The sequence below is a fragment of the Chroicocephalus ridibundus genome, chromosome 15 (assembly GCF_963924245.1).
Source record: "Chroicocephalus ridibundus chromosome 15, bChrRid1.1, whole genome shotgun sequence".
Lineage (NCBI taxonomy): Eukaryota > Metazoa > Chordata > Aves > Charadriiformes > Laridae > Chroicocephalus > Chroicocephalus ridibundus.
The window spans coordinates 4771372-4791559 of NC_086298.1; the positions used below are offsets into that span (position 1 = coordinate 4771372).

Sequence of the window (20188 nt, forward strand, 5' to 3'; positions counted from 1 at the left end):
GGCTACAGCGTCTGCCTCGCACCTCCCTGAGGTTACTGCCTTGATAGCGTGTTAGTTGGAGGGCTGCTGAGCAGGGAGCACGTTGCCTTTCTGGAGTAATGCGAGTTTGCAGGACTAGCGCACGTCTTCTTAGCAGCCTGTTGAAATATTGACAGGAGACAATTTCCCATTGAAATCAGAACCATCAGTCTTTCTTTTTTTTTGTTGAGGACTTTAAAGAGTATTTGAGTGAGTCCTCAACTGCCATTGATGCTTACCCTATTTGTGCCAGGCTGTTTGGGAGCATGCTATGCTACCCCGGCGCTGGCACCTCTTAAATTCATACGTAGAGTCAGTTCTGAATTCTGTCTGAACCTGGTTTTCTGCCAACTTCCACATTGTGTCGCCCGTAAAATAGGGCGGCAAAGCTTCAACAAAAGAAAAAAAACACCCATGAATGCAGCAATGGAGAGGGAAAGGAGTAACTGTCAAATGTTAATGACATGTTCCTTGCTATGTGAATGAGACGAAGATTGGGTTGGGGCAGGGGGGAGGAGGGAGGCACGCACAGCTCGGAGTATAGCTGAATTTTTAGAGGCACCGGTTGAAAGGAAAAAAAAGTGAAAAAAATCTCATGTTCCAGCTGAAAGAATACGGCAAAGTTATTTGTTCCAAGATCAGTTTCTACTCAGGACAAAACCGGCACCCTGAAGGGTCTTTAGGCTGCTGAGATGGGGACCTAAATCCCTGGGCTATCCTGTCCAAAGCAGGACTGATCGCTCCAGTGCAGCAGTGGTTGTGATGTATAGCCAGGCCACTACCTTGGCATTTCTCATCTGCTGTACCAATACTCGGGTCATGCAAAGCAACGAGTGTGGAGCTGGATTCTCTTCCTTCTGTCACATTGATTCATTTGTTATCTAGGGTCATTAGTTCTTCCATACGGAGATCCATTACCGCCGACGATTTCCAAAGCCCAGTGAAATGCTTCATACAGGATCTCCATAAAGTGAAAATGATATCGAGACCTGGTGCTGCGCGGTCTTACAGGGTTGAAAGTGTCTAAAGCATGTTCCTCTTTCTCAGGGCACCCTGAATTTTCTGTTGATCACAACGAATTAATGCATGGACAACTGAAAAACTCCCACAATATATTAAGTATTCATCTGCTGTGCAAAGATGGATGATTTCTTACCAGCTACTACAAGGAAACATACAGTTCGCTTAATTGCCAAGCAATCCCTTAAAAGCACAGCTTGCATTTTCTCTGCCATAACTATTTGGCTGGTTGATAGGACTGTGAGGTCAACAATGTTATCACCACAAGTCTCATTTAATCTCCCTATGACTTGCTTCAGCCTGGAAATAGTCCAGCAAGAACCCACTGGGGCAGAAATCTGTCTCCAGTCCTGTAATAAACCCACTGAGCCAAATACTACCTGCACCTCTAGAGAACGAAGGCTCACAGTGACCCCACAGTCACTAATCACGGTCACGGCACATCCAATTTACCTGCGTGCAGACGGTCCTTAATGAGAATTAACTCGGAGAGGGATGAGGGAACCCGGAGTCCCGATACTGTGATTTACTGAACCCCATGTGAGGCCTCACTGCATCAAAAAAGACGGGTCTGTGCTGCCGGTGGAGGCAGTTATTCCTGAGCAAACACCAGCCTGGCTCTGTGGGGCTGATGGAGGCAGCCAAGCCGGTGGCTTGGTGGCAGCGGACTCCACGGAGACTGTCCCCTCCATGCCCTGCTGCCTGCTCCCCCCGCACCAGGAGAGGCTGTAACGTGCTCCTTTCCAGCTCGCCGTGCGTCAGATGTCACAAGTGTTAGACATTCAATCTATAACAATAAGGGAGACGTAAAAACAGTAACTATTAAATATTTATCAAGATTATCTGTTTGACCTTTATTTTTACAACTATTTGCACGCTAGCAAGGCGCTGCGGAGGCTGGTGCAAAGAGGGGGCTGTGAAAGCAGCTGTGCCTGGCGCCACGGCCCGGCTCCCGCTTTCTACCTTCCCGTCTTCCTCCCCCTCTTCTCCTCCTCCTCTCACCTTCCCTCCTTCCTCTGGGCGTGCTGGGAATAAGCCCACAGGTCTGATAAAAGCCTGAAATGGCCACTGCGGTTGGCACAGAGCAGATGGCAGCAGTAAAGCTAAGGGAGATTTCATTATTACTATCTGATTTAGCCAAAGCACATCCAAGCCGTCCAACAAGGCGCCACTTCCCAAGCTCGCTGCATCTTAAGGAGGCAGCACAAAAGCCGAGCAGGACTGAGGAAAGACACACTCCTTCCCCTGGTGTGTGTTCCCTGCTTTTGTCCTTTTTTCCTCGCTGTGGTAAGCTTCTCCTGTGTAGGCACCATCCTTCTCCCATCCTGACCCAGCAAAAACTTCCCAAGACTGGGGGGGAACTCCTGTGTTTCCGGGATTCAAGATGAAAATAGAGAGAGCAAGGGCAGGGAAGGAGGAGAGGGAAAAAAGAGATTTCAATTGACCCTCGGTTTCTGTTTGACCGTCACAGCTAATTGAATTGCCTTCAGTCAGTGCCAGACTTTGATGGCTGCCTTAAGAATAGGGCTGGCAGAGTAACAGAGGATGACAGCTGCTTTCTGCAGCTGGTTCCAAACCAAGGAGCAGGTCAACGAGCATGGATGAACTGGGGCTTGAAAGCAAGGAAGTACATGCGCACTCGCCTCCACGCCATGGGCTGAGCGATGGGAGAAATTGCCATTTCTCTCTCTCTTTTTTTCCAATTCAGCATAAAACATCTGGACAAATGTCTCTGTGTTATGGTAGGTGTTGAGGTTTTGAGTACTTCCCCCCCCACTTCCTTCCTATTATGTTCCTAAGTCCATTTTTCTGCCCAATGGCTGGGATGGAATCAGTAATCGAAAAGCGGCACTGCTGAAATCAATTGAAAAAGTCATTAAGCAGCTGTGGTGTAAAAAAGCCTACCCGGCACTGAACTCTGGAGCTGGCCCCATTCATTCACTTCTCCTCCCCAGTTTGCTCCGGCTGCCCAGTTGGGACACCACATCCTGAAGATCCATTGGCTGCAGCCAGGCATGGAGGAACCAGTCACCTGTTAAATTTAGATTTCTTGAATCTGCCAACAGCCTGACACATTGATAAACAGCCGCGATTTTTAGCAAAGGTTGGGAACGCTCACTCACTTGCCGTTAATTGCTTTGTGGTACTGAACCATAAAACCTGCAGTGACTCAAGCCTGAGCAACCTCCCAGCCATGCAGGCGGTGGTGACCAGCCATGGTGAGATCAAGGTCCCTCCATCACTCTTCAGACTGCGGGCCAGTCGATCGTTCTCGGAGTAAAACCTCCCAGATTTACAACTAGCCCAGCTGCTGTGTCAATAGGAACTAGGAGCTGTGGCCACCAGGCTGTCACTGACAGAGGGAGACCTCCCAGCCAGCAGCCACCAACCCGTGCCATGATTCACTATGGCAGGGGCAAAGGTGCCCCGAGTGCAGGGTGCACTCGTGGTGCTGTGTGATTAAAAGAGGAAAGGAGAACGCAGATGTGCTCCGTGTGCTGAGCGAGGTCAGACGCTACGAGAACTCCTTGCTCAGGCATCTCAAAATGATTGCGTCCATATGAGCTCAGGGGTGGAGAAAGGAAAATAAAGTAGCAGTGGTGGTTGGATTGCTTAAAAAAAAAAAGAAAAAAAGTCTTGCCCTTGCCCAGATCTGAACCCTGTCCCTTAATACTGAGAAATCAGACTTTTTTTTTTTAATCTGGCCGTAGATATTTTGATAGGTTATGTGAAGACTATGAAACATCTACAGGGCCTACAGGAAAGATGGGGAGGGACACTTTATGAGGCAGTGTAGCATTAGGATGAGGGGTAACAGTTTTAAACTGAAAGAGGGGAGATTTAGATGAGATATTAGGAAGAAATTTTTCATTTTGGGGGTGGTGAGCCCCTGGCCCAGGTTGCCCAGAGAAGCTGTGGCTGCCCCATCCCTGGAGGGGTTCAAGGCCAGGTTGGACGGGGCTTGGAGCAACCTGGGCTGGTGGGAGGTGTCCCTGCCCAGGGCAGGGGGTGGCACTGGGTGATCTTCACGGTCCCTTCCAACCCGAACCATTCTGTGATCTTATTATGATAGGCCATTCTACTCTAAGCTGATGGTCAAATATTTTCTAGGAAACAAAGGCATAAAAATACATCGAACTGATATCTAAAGAAGGAGGATGACCTAACTTGCCAGTAAAAGTTATCATTGTTTTTTTCACCAGAGAATTTTTTTTTCTAGCTTTCATTAAAAAAAGGGAACCAGAGCAAATCTACTCTTAAAGGAGAGAGCTTCCTTTTTTGTCTTTTTTTTTTTCTTTTTAAACGGGATATACCTCAGATTGTTTCTGATGGAGCGCGTCTAATCCTCGAGTGGAAGAAATTAGCATGACAATCAGTGACTTCTCTATAAATAGAGCAATTATCAGGAGAAAAATAAGGTCAGAATGCATTTACTACTAATTCAAAATCTTAGCGAGCCGCTGTCCTGTGTCCGGCGGGGACAGGGTTAACCCCGCCCAGGCTCCGGCAGGGACACCGGGATCCCATCCCGCGGGAGCCGTTTCCCGCCCGGAGCTGCCGGGGGCGGGGGCAGGAAGTCGCCGCTTGGAGCGGGCGGGGGTGTCCCGGGTCCGGTGGGTGAGCGGCGGTTCCGGAGCCGGGTTTGTTTATTCCTCTGTCGTTGTTTTCTTGTTCTGTTCAACTGCCTTTGTCTCAACCCGCGAGTTTTGCCCTTTTTTTCGGCCGATTCTTCCCGTACTGGGAAGCCCGGGGGAGCAGCACGCGGTTCCTTGGTGCCGGCTGAGGCCAAACCGCGACGGCCCTTTTTTGGCGCCCGACGTGGGGCTGGGAGGGTTGAGGGAACGGGAGAGTCCAGCCGGAGCTTGTGGAAACGGATTCGTTGATTGGGGGATTGGAGCATCTCCCTCATGAGGAAAGGCTGAGAGAGCTGGGACTCTTTAGCCTGGAGGAGAGAAGGCCGAGGGGAGACCTTATTAACGTTTACAAGTGTCTAAAGGGTGGGTTTGAGGAGGACGGAGCCAGACTCTTTTCGGTGGTTCCCGGTAACAGGACGAGGGGTAACGGGCACAAGCTGGAACATAGGAAGTTCTGATCAAATATGAGGAAAAACTTCTTTACGGTGAGGGTGACAGAGCCCTGGAACAGGCTGCCCAGGGAGGGTGTGGGGTCCCTTCTCTGGAGACTTTTCAAGACCCACCTGGATGCAGCCCTGAGTGATGTGCTCTGGGCAGCCCTGCTTTACAGGGGAGTTGGACTGGATCATCTCTGGAGGTCCCTTCCAACTCTGAAAACCTCCGGGATTCCGTTGTGTGTGTTTATAGCATTAGGTGGATAGTCGCTGGTCACCACGTTGCTGGGTTTGTTCTCGTGGCTGTGTGATATAAATTCCCATGTGGTTTATGTCCTCCTTGCGATGCTGTTTATCATCTCTGGGCAGCGAACTGGAATGGGAAACACCTGGGATATCGGAAACCTGAGAGAGCGGCATGGGGTTCTTTGGTGCTGTCTGAGGCCGAACCATGACAGCCACTAAACAAGTGTTTTGCTGTAACGTGGAAGTGTCGCGGGGGTGTGAGTTGGGAAGCAGAGCTTATACATGCTGCTTACAACTTTATAAAGTGGAAATATTTGAAAATTCTGTCTTTAAAAGGCTGTGGGCATAAGGCCAGCTATTTCTCTGGCATGTAAACGATATATCTCTTTAAACTTTACAGCTGAAATGTGCCCCTCTCGTCAGAGGATAGTTAATTAATGAGATGATAGAGACTGGGCAACAACAGAAGATGCTAATATAAACTGAAGAATCTCTCATGCTTATACTCCTGCTTAAGCACTCATTATTTTTATTATCACAAGAAGCGTAACAGGCTGGATGGACTGTGGTCTCTTCTGATGACAGCACTAATACATCTTTCTCTAACACGTTCACCTGGCCCAATGGCATAAAAGGACAAATCAAAAGAACCACATTTCACTCATACTCCTCATGACCTATTATTATTTTTAATGATTCAAGGACTAACACGCTATGGTTATTCATCCTGTTGGGATTTGCAAATAACGGAGGTTGATCTGAATATAGAGCAGATTTCTCTCAAGACAGTCACGAGGTTTAAGTTGCACCTGGGTTTATGTCCACGCGTACAGATGTTAAAAGTTAAGGAGATCAGCAAGAAGAATCTAGAGTCAGAGAAAAACTTGTTATAGCTCCCTCAGAGTGAAAAGTGGTCACTTGCAAGGCACGGACTTTTTGGAGATACCCTGAAAGTTTCTACAAAGTTTCATCAGTGGCTGGGAAAGATTTGAGATGTTGATGGTGGGGATAGTGTGTCCCTTCTGCTGAACAAAAAGGTGAACTCTCCCTTTTGTACCTATGGTTAACAGCGGGTTCTTTATGGTACAAGGCATCCGTCTCAGGTATCTCGTGGAGCTTTCTAAATGCACTTGGTCTATACCATGTGCACACATGGCTCCTGTGAGTCTCTGGGATCAGAGGGTACCCGAGTCCTCAGGGGCTCTGCTGGTTGGCGACCAGGCTCTTTGTGCTGGGGATGAGGAGCCTGTGGTTCCACCAAGGTGTTCACACGTCGTCTTCCCTCTGTCCTCCCTGTCACCGTGCCAGGTCAGAGACTGTGCGTAGCCCCAGTAATTAAGCCAGATAAATAAAATCACATTGCTCATAATTACTGTGGACAATTTTGTGTAATTAGATGTTAAGTGTGGTAGCCACTCTCCTTTATGGCCCTAGATAAGTACCTGCACCTTGACTTAGAAGAAGCCTGGTAGGAAATATAACTGCTTTGTTGCTCTCTGTGTAATTAACTACCATTAAAGCCACTAATTAGATCATAAGTTTTAAATAAGATGCCCTAATTATCTTTGGTACATGGTGAACTGATTTGCTGGGGCAAAGCCTTCCAAAATGAAAAAATATCTTTTGGCAGCTCTCAGGGTTATTCTTATTGTATTATTTTTCTGTATCTCAGAGCCTGCATGAGAATGCGTTACAGGTGCACTGCACACTTGCCAGGGAAGAGGTAAATTTGGTGCCCACTAGTTCCTATTGCACTGGAAGTCCCAGCCCCGGGGCAGGAAGGCAAAGGAGTGAGTAGATGCCTCCAGCACACACACAGCAGATGATCTACAAATAGCTGCAGGTGTGTGCACACATGGGGGAAGTTCTTATTTCCAGAGAGGAATACAATTTTGTTTTGATGAAAACATTCTTCATCTGTCTTCTATTTCTATTTTGCTTTTGTTGGTAATGCTGCACTACAGAATAAGTTCAGAAGATGTTGGTAAAGCAATTTGTTTCTTCTTAATTCTGATTTGGTTTAGGCAGCTTTCCGTGAGTTGTCCAGCCCGCAAGCTGTCTGATCCCCCAGGCCCTAGGAGCAGAGAACATGGTGTGCACAGCAGAGAGAATATAATCTAGCAAACACTTACATCTGAACCCTGATTATAAAAAAAAAAAAAAAAGTTTTGTCCAGTTGAGGAACAAATATTCCATGTGGTTTAGCATTCAAAGCTCTCTGACTTTGCATTTCATGAGCTTCTGATGTTTGAGCAAAGGTGAGCCAAAGCCAAGGCAATTCGTGGGGTGAAGACCTGCACAGAGATTTCACGGTGTAAATACAAGCAATACAGACTCAACAAATATTCTCACTGAGCTTTTCATCCATTCTAATTGGGAGAAAAATGTATGCTAGTCTGGCACTCCACTGTTAGCTCAAGGTTTTAGTTCAATCGTATCTTGCATTCTGAAGAATGACAACTGCAAAAAGCCAGAGAAAGGTAAAGAATGAGGCTGAAAAGGCATGGAAGGACAGAACTGAGCAGCAGGAATCAGTGAAGGCCCAGAAAGAGCAACTACGTTTTTCTTGTAGCCCATTTTCTGTTTCCCAGGGTCAGGCGTAGCTGGAAACCCCTCAGCGTGGGACCGAGCTCAGGGCAGAGTATGACTGCTCTGAGAAAAAAAGCATTTGGCAGCAGAATCTTTACTAGAAACTAAGATATAGAGACAACTCTAAATTGTTTCATTATTTTGTGCTTGTAATACCAACACTCTGCTTGGACACAGGTGATAAGAGAAGAAATATTGTTTGATAGAAGCAGTTTCTGTACGGCAGAAATACAGTACGCTGGTAAGCCTTCGTCCTAGTCACTCAGCAAGCGAGCCGAGGAGCTGGGTTTTGTTTGAAATCCCTTAAGGGAGCCAAAATTTTGCAGACCTCAGACCACTGACCCTTTCACAAGGCAACAGCCTTCTCCTACCCACCCTCTGTCTCAAATGAGAAGTGGTCCTCTGTTCTCAGAAAATCCTGGAAGTCGCTTTCCCTTCCCATCGCATCAATAGAGAACTAAACACCATTACTTACAGAGCCTGTGCTGCGTGAGATTTCACTCCTCCCATGACTTGAAGTTTCCTTGAATAATGGATATCCTAGTTTATTTTCCCTCATCCGATATATCATTTGATTCCGTTGCAGGTATGACACTATCAATATACAAACTTTCAGGTTTGAAAGATGATTGAGAAAGAAGGAGGCATTTTAAGACAAATCAGTCTTCCTTTTACTTCCAGATTTGCACAAGGTGGTGGACTTGCTTGGATCTAATCTGTCTATATTGAATTAAAAGGAGTATTTTAGCTTTCAGAAAGGTCTTGAGATCCATTTTCGAGAGGCCTGGGTATTATTTGCCATTGCTTCCTGCAGCTGCCAGGTCCTTTTAGAGGTCTGAACCGTGACATCTAGGTTGTAATTTAATGTTTCATTCCTGTGAACACCTTTGGCTCCCAGGAACACTTTGAAAGGTCAAAGGAAATTTTAAGCACTCCCTTGCCTCTGTTGCTGCATCCAAAAATAAAAATACGAATAAAAATACAAAACAGTCCCTAGGAAAAAAATACTTGGTTGTGTCCCATCAAAGACAGCACATTGTGTTATTTACCGTGGGGGTGGGGAAGCTGTAGCTCTCCTTGCTCCCTTGTTTTGCTGAGTACAGATACCTAAGATAGCAATCTCTTACCCTTAAGGCAGCTCCAATAAAAGTCAAATAAAAAAGAGTCTCACCCACTCCAGAGTGGGACAGTCTTCCTCACCATTCCTTGTTTTACTTAGAAATGTTCACGTTTCTAAAAAACAAATTTGTTATCTGGCCACTCTTGTGTTTTTCTCCTCAGCTGCCCGGCTCCTTTCTCTCCCTTCCTCTTCTGGTCTCTTCCTACAACAAGCCTAGGCTGCAAAGAGGGATTTCAGCAGGAAATCTTTGTGTGCGGTGAGCAGCACCGGCAGCTTCTGGACCTACTGGACTTTGGGTGAGTGAAAGGAGGTGGGGGTCACCATAACCACTGCAGCAAGGTTGTACCTCACAATCATGTCAAAAAGAGTTAAAAATCCACAAAATTGAGCAACCATGATGTGATGGCCTGCTCTGCAACCGTAGCAATGGAAATAAAGTCACTAAAATAAAAAGCCTGTAAATGTAAATAATCCAATCTTGAAGTTAGTGATTGCTCCAAGTGGAGCCCCAACAGAATAGAAAGTTAAGCAGTAGCCTCGTGGTAGCTGGTTGGATGAAGGTATAGCCTCTGGTTACCTTAGATAACTTTAATACTAAAAATCACACCTCTAGGAGGAGATTTTATATGTGAATGTAGGACCACCTTAGTATAACGAGCCAGACAGAAGTTGGGACATGCGCAAATGAGCTTTTGTTCTATAATTACAAGTGACCCATCAGCTATTTTGATGTGATTTTCCTTCATTAACCTTCTTGTATGAGAGACCCTTGGTGTTTCCCAACAGGTGTCCTAGCTTTGCGAATTATCACCTAGCACCCTTTTCTGCACCAGACTGGAACAGAACAAATATCTTGACTCCATATATTGATTGTTTTTTGCACACTGGGTAAAGAACCCAGATTTGGGACAACAGTAACTTCAGCTAAAAGCACTGATTGCCGGCTAGACTTAGCCACTTTGTAATAGCGGGGACGTGCTCATATACACTAATGTCTTTCTCATTCCCACTGAATGCAAAGGAAAAAACTGCCGCCTTCTGACTTCCTTGCCCCCAGGAACAAAGCAGTAGCCTTGGGTCTTCAAGGAGAGCAAGTCTCTCCTTTTACCTGTTGGCTGAGCACAGAGCAAGCAGAAGGAAGGGAAAGGCACATGGAGTGGAAAGTTGTGCTCGCCGGTGGTAAAAAAATCACTTTGTGGTGGGATCCGAAGTCTCACAAGTTATCTGTTACACCTTTAATTCCTAGATGAATCAAGGGAAAAAAAAAAGTCATATGTTCTTATTCTCTGGTACCGTGGTACTGCTCAGCCACTCAACCCCAGCAACCTAACCTCTGTCATACAGAGCCAAAATAATATAAGTGATAATGTTGTGTTCATGAATAACCGACAGGTAGCTGTACCAGAGCACGCAAAACAATGGCAGCAATTATGGCTGCTTCTTCATGACTCACAGCAGGAACTTAACTGCTGCTAAAGAAAGCTTTTGACACCCTCTCCCCAGGCTGTTCCCACACACAGGCTCCTAGAATTTCAATTTAAGATTAAATTTGAAATGTGTAATTAATTGGCTAAAAAATCCCTTCCTCCATAATAAACACCAGTCAGCTGCAGACCCTCACTGGGTGTGCCTTTTCTGTACCTGCTGCAGTAGTTTTCTGCCTTTATTTTGGGATAGGTTTTGCAACCTTTTGAATAGATACTTTTCCAATAGCCCTACATGCTAATAACAAGCATCACATTATTAGCACACTGTTTGGATGGGATATTCAAAGAAACTGGCTTTTACAGGGATGGAAATCAGGAAGAAGTCTCAGAAATAATATTAACTTTTGGGAAACTATCTAATAAAGCATTTTCTTAAAATAGACAGGGCAGAGCTTCACTGGAAGCTTGACTTGCAACACAGAAGTTAAGCCCCTGTCTCTTAAACACAGCCTAATCTTTTGCAGAAATGTACCACTTTGCAAGATTCCTAATACAAAACCAACCCTTCCATTTTGGTTGCAAATAAGATGAAAATCAGTATGGAAGCATCAAGTTTTTCTTGAGGAATCGCATATAACAAAACCCTGGGTTTTATGCAGATTTATCCCTGGCCCAGATGTCACAATGTGGTTCATCCGTAAGCCACCGGCAGCCACTAACTCTAACTCTAACCCTAACCCTGCCCTACCCACACCAGTGCTGGTTGCACCTTTTGGGGGAACAACAAATCCTTCAGGTTTACTTAAAAGGCTCCCATGGAGTTCAAATAGGTATCAGATCAAGCTTCATTGACTCCTGCTGTCACAGAGGTGATTGCTCAGCAGGAATGAAGGGAGGTGATCCTTGTACCCGTGGTTTATAACTCTCCAAGGGACAGGGAGAGCAATTACGCACAGTCCAGCGGGGTGCAAGCCTGGGCAGTGAACCCACCACAAAGTGCTTGGGTCTGAACATCCTCAAACAATTTCTCCCGTGCTATTAAACATACACCTTCCCTACTGCCCAAGGTAGATAAGGATGTAGATTTTGCCTCCAGCATGCCCTGTTGTTAGACGGTCTGTCAGCTCCAGAGCACTCCCGTTCACTGGAGCGGCCCGTGTAATTATAAAGGAAGGGTAATTGAAATAAGGAGAAAGTAACACTTGAAAGGGAAGCAAATGATTCAGAACATGCAGAGCCATCCACCCACATCAGCGGGGTCAGGAGGTCTCTCAAGCTTGGAAGCAGAAATGCTTTTGTCTGGAAGGAAAGAAAAAGAAACCCTAATAGGATATATTTATAATCTTAAGTACTGGAACTTCTTGTTTTCTTTTTTCTTAAAGCAATCCCTCTCACTTTGCAAGATAAGAAGCAAGGAATATATTTGACAGAGGAGGGCCCTTAACCCGCAGTTGACAGCCAGTGCTGGACGACATGCAATAGAGGAGGAAAGGGGGTTGGTGTAGACCCCCTCAGACAGGCCTGCCTCTGCCCACCACTCCTGCTTTTAAAAAAAACCTTAATCCTACTTTTTCTCCCTCCAACCATGTAAAGCCTGGTGAAAAAGACACCCTCTCTTCAATCTCAACCCTGACAGGCAAGAGCTTACAATGAAATTCCTGCAGGATTCGCAATCCAGGTGTTTCAACTCCAGTGCCTTGATTTCTGGCCCAGGTCTGCAGACTAAGCAAGAGCCTCAGAAGCTGTAAATTGACATTGCTCCATTGACTTTGGCAGAGCTAAAACCATTTGCACTTGCAGATGATCTGGTCCACTGTTTTATATACCCATTTTCTCCCCTCAATTGCTTTATAATCACACCCATGCCAAAAATATTTCAGTGTCCTAGTCTGTCTCTGGAAGATTTGAGAGCACCAGCCCTCCTCCAGTTTACGCTTTTGACTCAATGGATACGGACAGAAACTGAAGAGCTGCAGGTTCCCCAAAAGAACCTGTGGTAATGCCAGAGTGAGTCACAGACCTCCCCGGTCCTAGTGTAGGAGGTGCTTCATAAACACTGGCCTGTCTCATGCTTATTGGAGAAATTGTTTCAATATTTTATTGACATTTGCTGAATGTTCTAATGTTGGGCTGTTACTAGCTGCAGGTTTAACCAGAAGAACCAGCTGTGAGTCTGATTTACTCCATTTTAACAGCAGGAGCAAGCCCAGGCATCCCATCCACCCCAGTAGAGCATGGAGAGAAGGCTCCCAGAACTGAAAGTTCAAAGGTAAAAGCCTGTGAAATAGAAAACTTCTAGGAGAGACAAATCCATAGCATATGAGCCATAGATTAGAAATAAGCTTCTCCATGATTTTTCGTGGCTTAGTTCAGACATTTCATCCCTAACACAGGCTTCCCAGGCAACACTGGATGAGCTAGATCCGTGTTTGTATGCTTCCCCGTAAATGATTATCTCCTCTCTTCAGGAGAGTCTTCATGCGGGACAGTTTCTTATTACACATAAATACAGAACCTGTTGAAAATATTTTTCTCCAATAACGCTTCTAGGAAGCACTGACTGAAGGAAGCGTTAGCAACCATTTTTAGTGTTTTGTAAAGTATTTTATGTATTCCAGAAGCCTTCCAGCCTTCCAATCACACCTTTTTCATAGTCTGATAGTTTTCACTTTTAAGAAGATCTGATATTCTAGTAACATTTTTTTTTCCTCACTTCAGCAGTTTTAAATACATCTTGTCACAGCCCAAATATTTTCCCCATTCTACTTCAATGATTCGATAGATCTGTGGGGAATTTTGCCCTCGAGTTAGATTATTTGTTGCAGGAATGAGAAGTAGAAAACACTTTTAAACAAAGTTCATTTTTTCCCCTCCTGGTTCATGACAGCTCAGTATACTAAAGTACTCAGAGCTTCATCTCTAACCACACAGCTTGGTGTACTTTAAAACTAGCCTCATACCATATTAACGTTATCGAAAAGACTACAGAGAACAGCTAATATAATTTTAGCGTTGTATGGCCATAAAACATTACTTATATGCTAAACTGCAAGAATTACCAACCTAGTTTTCAAATAATAATCTGCCCAGAGCACAACTATAGAGAGTTCCACTAGAAAATGCTAATAATAGCCTATATAAATTGCCTACAGAGGAGAGCGGCTATCTTTAGGATTGTAACTATTTCAATCATGCCCAGTTGCAGAGAGCCAGCCTCCCGCAGCACCAGCCATGCCCTGGTCCCACTAAGGAAAGCAGGTGCTGCTGGTTCTTGCTTTTATTTGGAGCAGGTTTCCCAGCAGGTAGCTCTTTGGTCATCAGCCCCTTAAATTCAGGTGGGATGAGCAGCACTAGTCTTTGTGTTGGAGGTGTAGGGAGTGGTTGGATCTTTTACCTGGGCCTTTTGTTTTACTGTTTCTTAATTTTTATTTGTTTTAGTGTTCTGTTTTCTACAAGCAATAAATTTTAAGGTGGTGTTGAAGTTCTTTCTGTACTTTTTAAGGAGAGTTAGTTTATCTGTTATTAAGCTCACTGCTCTTATGCTAAAGAATTTTTTTTCTCTCAGCTTTTAGTCTGGAACTAGAAAGTATTTTGTACAGGTTTTGCTTTTTTAATACTATAAAGCTTTAGGATTCCCTGGAAGAAGATGCTTGGGAACAGGCAGTTGGAAAAAGCAGTTAATGTTTGTTCTTGTTCACTCTAAGGGAAATATCAAGATAAGCAGAGAGGTTTGTTAGTGCCTTAATAGGTAACTCCTGTTAACAGTTATCCCAGACTAGGGGCTTTACTAGTCTCTGTTCTGAGCCCATTGCTAGTAGAGTCTGTTACTTTTCCTAAGAGTTGGGATACTTTTAATATCTGTTATGTGTTCTTTGGGTTATTAAGTTGTGGAGCGCAAACCCTTCCTTTGGGAGGTGATAACATCCCAAAGAGCAGCTCCTCCTCCTTGGGAGGCATCGATCAGTCTGCTTCCAGATAGAAATGTGGGTAGGTGCGTGATGCCAGAGATGTGCTTCAGTGCCATGGTTTGTTTATTTTCTGGGGCTCTTCAGGAAAGGTCAAAATTGTTGTGAGACGGATGGCACGCAAGGTCCCTGCCCCAAAGAGCCGGTGTTTAAGAAAACTCTCTCAGAACTGTAATGAAGAGAGGAGGCGGCTGTGGCACAATCTAGCCAAATTATATTGATAATATGTAGTAATTATATAGCACTTCACATGATCAGAGCACTTTACAAACATTAACTAATTTACAGCATTTACTGAAAACAGATGTGCTTTTTTCTGGGAAAAAGAGGGAAACACTGACTGTGCTGGCAGTAGAGAGTAGTGGTCAGGCTGTAGTTCCCTGGTTCGTGAGGAAGCTGGAAGGTGGTGCGGGGCTCCATGGAGGGACCTTCAGAGGTCTTGTAGCCACCTCTAGCTAAACCATGTCAAAAGGGAGAAGTACCTCCCTCTTCTATGGCAGTTTCTGAATCTGCAGGGTAATTTTAATCTTTCAGATGATCTTTTAATGTCCAAGAAGAACATGGACTGCAGGTGAAGGCAGGGGAACTGCTCTGCTGTTGTGGTCATCAACCTCTGATAGCACTTGGAGCAAGACAGCTGATGGCAGCAGCAACCTCTCTCCTGTGGTACAACAAAAAAGGTATGATTGCCTTGGTAGACCTAAGGCTGGATTCTGACTTTTGGGTCTTGCTTTTTCTTCCTTCTTGGCTTTCTGTTTAACATTCTCTGCATATCTGGCTGGCATCATGTGCTTGTAACACCACCAGTTCATCTCAAGTGGTACCTGTATTCAGCACCATCAAGTGCAACTGTAAATTTGTTATGCTAGATGTCCTTTAGAGGCACAATAAGGATGTAACATTGAACCTTCACCATGCGTAGCCTGTTCGGTCATCAAAATGAGTAGCTTCTGCAGTGACTCAAGTACAGCTCCTTAGAAGGTACTGGAAGAAAAGTGCCTGCAAGACAGTGATGTGAGAGCACAAACACCCAAAGTTCCTGTGATAATTTCCTTTTGCCCTTCCTGTGATCAGCCACTGTTTTCTTTGCCTCCTGCTTTCTTTGCAGGCAAATTAAAAAAAAAGAAGTTTACCTATTAACCTTATAAATTAGCCTTTTATGTGGTACTGTATCAAAAGGCTCTTGAAGTCCAATTGAATTATGCTTTACTTCTTCACCCTGTCCCTTGTCATTGTCACCTCCTCAAAGAAATTAATCAAGTTTGTTAGGCATGACCTCCCTTTAGTAAATCCAGGATGACTCTCTAAACAATCTGTACTTGCCAAGTGTGCTCTGATACTGTCCCCGAGCAGCGAATGTGGACTTCTGCGCAAATACAGAGATTATAAAGCTGTGCTCAAGTGGTGCAGGGAGGGGTAAAGCTTATTATGGGACTGCAAAGCAGGGTCTGGCTGAGGATGAGAGGTATATTGGGGTAGGAGGGGAGTCCGTGTAACACCACAGGTATGGATGAAAGAGTATAAAGATGGTCAAAATAAAGCTGTAGGATGCTTCAGCAGTGTTGCAGCCTGGTGTTGAATGGAAAGAGCAGAGAAGAAAAGGGGAGGCTTGGTGCTCCAGAGTTGGGCTGTGCCACAGAGCACTGGAGGGAGGCGGCAGAGCCCAAGGATTTCCGTGATGATGCAGTAAAAAAGCTGAACCCTTGAGCAGGGAGGTGGGAGCCCGAGGAGGCTCCTGAGCCGCTGCAGCACCGGGCTGGGTGGCAGAGCTGCGATGCTTCTGCCCGAGGGCTGCGGAGCCGGGGAGAGCAGGGAAAAGAGCTGGGGAAAAAGGGGGTCTCTGGTAATGCTGGTTTGTGGTAATGCTGCAGTGCAGAGGAGTTGTGCAGAGACGGGGGAGGGAATGCAGGGAGCTCGGTGTAATGATGCAGTGCAGAGCAAGGAAGAGGGGAAGCTGCGCTGCAGATCCTAGAGCTCAGGTAGGATTTGGGGAAGGAGCAGGGACTGTCTGGCCACTGTAATGCAGTAGCGCAACAGCCCTGGACATTCACTTGCCTCTATGATTCAGAGCAGGAGGGAGGCAACATTTTTTAGGGCAGGCTCAAAAATCCTTGATTTTATAGCCTAGTTTTTAAGCCGTAATGATTTTGGGGTTTTTTTTCCAAGCTTTTCCTCCCTGAGAGGGTGAAGCTTGATTTGACAGGTGATTCTTGTGTCATCATGAGACTCCAGGAGCTGGGACTTTAGGGAAAAAAAAATGAATGAGATCTGCAGATCTGAGCTTAGGAAGCAGAGTCACAGTGACAGCAGAGCAGAACTGTGCTCATTTGATACTTGAGTGATTGCTTTCTTTTAATCCTAGTTTGCATTGCATGTTTTGCTTGAGGAACTCCTCTTTTTTCTTAAAATTGCTTTCACCCTGTCTTGCATAAGAATCTTCTGTCTTAGTGTGGTGATATAATGGATTTACTGGACAAGGAAAATGCCCACGGTTTTGCTACAGAAATACACGAGGCCCTTATCAAGCAGATTCTTTTTCCAATTAAATATATAGTTTTGCTTGTTATGTGTCTGTTGGTGCTAGTAGTGCTTGTGAGGAACTCCAGCAGAACTTGCAGTAAACCTGCCTGAAATCAGGAGAATGTAATTATTCTTTTTCACTTGGTTTCTGTTTCCTTTCAAGTCTCTACCCATTTGGTTTTTTTCCTGCATTAAAGACTAATGGGTTACAAATTTCAGTTTAGGAGAGGAAGGCTGTATGTGAGGGACGGGAACAGATGAAGCACAGAAGTGTTGCTTCCTCCTATAGCACTTGTCACAACTCAAGAAATTCACTGAACAAAAAATGCTGAGGCTTGGAAGTTACTTTTGGATTTAAACTTAGCAGAGAAATAAGAAGTGTGTTTAAAAATGTCGTGTGAGAGATCAGTGTGAGGGTGTCTAGTTGTGTGGTGGGTGGGAGCTCCACTGAGGATGCAGCAAGGCAAGAAGTCCTGATGGAGCTGGGACTGTGGGCATCGCTTCCAGAGTGGCACGTGAGTAGGTAGCACTGAAAGGACTGTTCTTCTCCGCATGGACCAATGGGCATTATCCTATCCCAGGCTTCACCTGAAATACTCCACAAAATTTTCAGTGGAAGTGCCTAGGCTTCCGCAGTATATTTCTGGAAGCGAAAGGGCATTTTCCCTAACTAATTTTGATGCTTTGAAGTTCTGGTTTACAGTGTGCTCATGGCTGACATATTCTTGTCAGGATTCAACACAGATATAACTCTACTCAAGTAACATCCTCAGAAGCAAACCTACATGTTGCCTGAGAGCAGGTCTACATAAACCAGCTGGGAAAAGTGGTGTTATTTGCTATCATCTCCTTGATGCCGCTGCTGGAACTGTTATTACTCCTCAGTACAATGTCCTAGATCATCAAAGAGGGACCACTCCTTCAGAGCCATAAGGCCATTATTCAAGGAATTATATAGGACTTTTTTAACATGTTGTAGTGTGAATCACTGTCATCTTACCTGGCCCCTCCTGAAAGGGGAGCAAAATGGAAGGGGGAATATTTAGCTGATTACCTGCTTGGATCTGGAAAAAGCAGGGAGGTTGATCTTTTGGTTGATTATTCACTGGTTTAAACATTACCCAGGTCTTTCCTCTGTTCAGCTGCCTGCCTTCCTTATTGTTTCCTCACCAGGATTAACAGATAAGAAGATGGAGTGCTCAGTGAAAAGTGAGAGGTTTTGTTAGTAGATCTGCTCATCTATCAAAGTCCAGACTGCAGCCTTTTGTAAATTGACTCTGCTACTTTTCTTCTTTCATAAATTACTTTAAAAAATAGAGACAAAAGGCTGCCAACTGTGTTAGTTCCTGGAAAAATCCTTCTTCTGTTTAATGTACAACTCTTGAGAGACATTTAAAAGTGAGATGCAGCCATGTGTGAATGCCTGCATATATACTGGAGTGCCATATCACACGCTGAAGAATTTCAACATCCCACATGGTGACTTCGCAGAGTCTGTTTTCTCCAAGAGAAGCCCGTTTCAGGTTTGGGGCCAGCCCTTCAGAGGCAAAGCCCTTCACTCGCCCGCACTGACAGTGTCATCTAGGGTGATGTTGGTACCCAAATCAACTGTCTCTTCCCAGTCGTTTCAGCTTGGTTGGCACAGGAGACTTGCAAGTGTGCTGCCATATCTACAGCCCTTTCTTTATATCTGTGGTTTGTGGACTTTGCTATAAAGACCAAGATTATGAATTCCTTTCCATATTTATCTATTGCCATTTCCTAGGTCTTAAGAACTCTGCGGAAAAGTCACTCATTCTCCTGTTTCTAACCACACATGTATCTTTGCAGAGTCCTGTTGCAATGGACAGTTGCGTGAGACATGCTCGTGGTTATGGCACTTGAGGCATGGGTTTGTTGCCATAATTCGGATCATTTAGAAAGCTTGATGGCAGGGAATTCAGCTAGTAGTTCACATGGCAAACCCAGAGGCAGCTGTTGGTCAGAGCATGGCAATCTGGGGGTTCATTCCTAAAAAAACCACACTGCCTGCACGTTCAAGTGAACCACTCTAACCTCCAAAATATGACTCAGACTTGTAATATCATTTTACAAGAGTGTGTTTTCCCCTCTGCCTTCCCCCTATTAAGTCACTGCTGCTGTCAAAGCATCCACAGGGAGATCAGAATACTGAATATCTCATCTCTTATTCCTAAACAAATGGTGATTCACATCTTTAAAAATGACTTATTTTTGTTGGCAATTTGAGGTTTTAAGCTCAAGTCACCGTTTCTGTTTTGCTTTTCTCTGCCAAAGGAGTTCTTTCATACCTGATATTTTCCTATTATGAATCTTCATTCACTGTCGTGGTATCACCTCTTAATCTTTCATCTTAACATAGTAAGTGTGTTTAACTGCTCTGAAAATAGTCCTTTAAGTGAGTGTTATGACCCCTCTGTGCCTTTTCCATTCGCTGCTGGGCATTAACATGATGCCTGCGTCTGTGATACAAGGCTGAGAACCTCTGAAGAGGGTGGGTGCGTAAAGAAACAAAAGGCTGAGCCAAAAGCATTTTAAATTCTTGATTTCTAATGGCATGTGGAGTGTAGGAAACTGCTAACTATAGGGAAGCAGTGTCTGGCAGGACAGGTTGTAGGACAGCAGTTTGGCTCTTACTGTGCTGTGCATGAGAGCAGTGCCCTCATTTGAGATACTGATACACATTAACTTAGAAATTTTTCAAAATTGAGGGATGGGAGCAGAGCCTGAACCAAGACATAGCGTCTGAACAGCAGGTTGTGTCCTCATGGGCACCAGCTTTGCCCTAGGACTTCAGGCCTTTTTCCCAAGCAGCAGTGAAAGGACCTTGCCAAGTTTGCTTTTCTGTCACCGATGGAGGCACAGCTCCTTTCAGCTGTGGAAAGGAGGCAGAATTTGGACTCAGGCTTGACTTTGTTCTGGTTTGGGACTGCAGAGTAAAAGGGATAAAATAGGCAAAAGGATATCAAATATCGAAGGTGGCCAAATGAGTGGGAGGGAGTCAGTAAAAAGCAGAAGACAGGAAAATTCAAGATAGCACTTTTTAATGTTTTTCCTTACAGGTTAATAATTTGAGTGTTCCCTCAATTTTGCTTTCATTAGAAACCAGTGTTTGTGAGAACAAAATAAATTTAATCTGCAGTAGGCATACAAGGCAAGACCGGCATTCAAACTGAGGAGCTGGCAACTGTTTGAC

General features: G+C 44.9%; 1 long non-coding RNA gene across 1 annotated transcript in view; it reads left to right on the forward strand.

Annotated features, from left to right (window-relative positions):
* Window positions 1–4589: 4589 nt before the first annotated feature.
* LOC134523884 (uncharacterized) overlaps window positions 4590–20188 on the forward strand; it is a 112237-nt gene continuing 96638 nt past the window's right edge. The window contains exons 1-4 of the long non-coding RNA XR_010073435.1: window positions 4590–4679; window positions 9224–9358; window positions 12630–12758; window positions 14989–15134. This is a non-coding gene — a long non-coding RNA (uncharacterized LOC134523884). The remainder of the gene's footprint in view (window positions 4680–9223; window positions 9359–12629; window positions 12759–14988; window positions 15135–20188) is intronic.